The sequence below is a fragment of the Vigna radiata genome, chromosome 9 (assembly GCF_000741045.1).
Source record: "Vigna radiata var. radiata cultivar VC1973A chromosome 9, Vradiata_ver6, whole genome shotgun sequence".
NCBI lineage: Eukaryota > Viridiplantae > Streptophyta > Magnoliopsida > Fabales > Fabaceae > Vigna > Vigna radiata.
Window position 1 is genome coordinate 12461751 of NC_028359.1, and position 2788 is coordinate 12464538.

Consider the following 2788-nt stretch of genomic DNA (forward strand, 5'->3'; position numbering starts at 1 on the left):
CTCAACATCATACCTTCCTTGCCTACCCAAACATGAACAAGCACACTTACAACACCTCCCAACCACTACATGACACCAAAACAGGTCCAAAACTTCAGAAAAAACAGCAACTAATATCGTGGTCCCCTGTGAACAAAATATGGGTTCTCTGTGAACAACTTTGTGTCCAAATCACGAAAACAACTCTGGTAATCGTTTACGACACTGTGGTAAACGATTATCACAACAGTTTCTGCATAACTTCTTCTAAAACATGCACTAAGTTCTTTTTGTTCACAAAACACATTTCTTATGTATGTAAAGCAATCCTTCTTTCCTTCATCCTTCAAATAAATTAATACAACATTTCAATGAAAACTTTATTAATTAACAATTCAAACAAAACCAGATTTCCCATTTACAATTTGAAACACAATTCACTATCTAAGTAACAATATGACAATGAAGGCAAATTGCATTTTTTCACATTAAACATAATAAAAACAAATTAAAAAAAAATATGTTCATGTTACATATGTCCTAAGAAAGCTATAAAAAGTTATACAAAGTTATACACAGTTCACTCATTTTTTATTGTAAGCAATCCTACGTAAGGAATCCTAAGCGCTCTACTCTTGTAACGCCTACGTGACCCCATCCTCACATATGTCTTCGTTGGAGGAGGATCGGTGGACATGCCTCCCGGGGAGATGCCTCCAGGGGAGATGGACGGTTCTTCATGTGGCACACTGTGTCCACCTTCATGTGGTCTTCTTCGTCTAGATTTCTCAAATGCGACCTTTTCCTCCAACACAAGCACCCTCCTTTTAAGTTCTGCCACAATACTTTGTTGTTGGTGTAAACTTTGCATAAAACGCTCTCTACATTTTTTCTTAAGTTCCTTCTTTGTTGATGCCTTGTCATCTTTCAATTTTTGTGTTGGTTCATCCTTCAAATCAGTCTTATCCTTCATTGGACCAACATCAACATCAACATCATCATTAACCTGAAATTCAACAATTCAAATCATTGTAGGAACACATATATAATAACAAAATTCACTCTAACAAAAATCACTCTAACATTAAACCACATACCGGACCAGTTTCCAATGCTCGTTTCACCACCTTGTCTCCCAAATTTATATTAATGCAATGCAATATTCTTGGATTTTTTTGTATTGCACCTTTGGAAGGAATGAAATTCTCACAAAACCATACCTACACAAAATTTATCATGTTAATCAAGAACTCAATGCAAGCCACAAAGCCAAATTCTATTATAAAATTTGAACTAAATAAAGATAACTTACTTGCAACATGTAAATACAACCATCTACATAAATATTGGTTGTGGCTTTTCCTTTCTTCAGAGCATCTGAAGCTTTGTTCAGACCACGTACCAAATATGAATAAACTAAACTACCCCAACAATAATTACCTAAACCATTTAAATTATCAACAATTTCAAATAGTATGGGAAAGACTCTTCCACTACGTTGGGGAAATAATATCTCACAAATCCCAACTAATATGTACAAGCTACAAAAAGGGGTACAAGGAATTTTTTTTCCTTTCTTCATCATACATTTGTAAACCAAATTCAAATCTCTTGTTCTATTCCCAATGTATTTGACACATCTACTTAATCTCATTTCTCCATTTAAATTAATCTCTTTTCCATCTAAACTCAACCCCAACCCTAAACAAAATTCTTTCTCATTCATAGGAACAATTTTCTCTCCAATTAAGAAACCGCTACTTGAATCTACCCATTTGAAGACTAACTCACTCAATATTTTCCTACCAACTTTAACATTATCAGTAAAATCTAAAAACCATCCAAAAGGAGTGCCAGCAATCAGTGACTGGTGCTCCTTTGTCAGACGTTTGTTCAAACCACATATGTACTTGGTTGAAACAGAGTGACGAACTATTAACTGCATACAAAAACCAAAAATCAAAAATTAAAAACCCTAAATCAAAAACAACACACAAAACCAAAACCGAATATATGAAAACCTAAACTCCAAAACCCACAAACCATTAACGCGCTTATCCTGGAAGAAGAACTCGCCATTTCGCAAAACGAACACACCACGAACCAAAAGACGCAACGACAGCGAGACCCACACCGCTTACGAAGGCTAACAGCCAACGACAACGACCAAGGCGAAAACAAAGGCAATAAAACGGCGAGAGTGAAGGCAGCAGAAGGGCGAAAGCAAACCCAAGTTCAAATGCAGAAATGGGAAGAATGAGTTTTTCAAATTTGATGAAACAGGATGAAAGACAATGTTAATTTCAGAGAAATATGGGACAAGGGCAAACTTGAAATCAAAAACTTCAAAGCTCTGCCTCCAAAATGACGTCACAATTTCACTTTTTTTTTTTAAATCCACACCCAATCACTGACACGTGACGATGTTAAAAGAGTGTTAAAAATATGGATTCAAAATATCGGGATCCTATGCTCAAATCTCGTTGGCGGTTGGATTTCGTTTCCATTCTTTCCTTGTTGTTTTGTTGATGACTACTTTAGCAATGAAATTCACACTGAAAAATAGCTTCATTGTTGCCCATTGGTCCTTCTTGACGCGTGTCCAAACGATGAATACTTCCCCAAAACAATTTGACTTGTCTAGTTTTCTTTAACTAAACGTGTCCCGAATCTATTATTTACGCGTTATAAATGAATACAAAGTCCATGGACAATTACGATCCACACATTATTCTTAAGCGGAAAATTAGACAATTTCCTCCGTTTTTCTCAACATCTACCAAGAAGCAAGGAACTATGATCAAATATT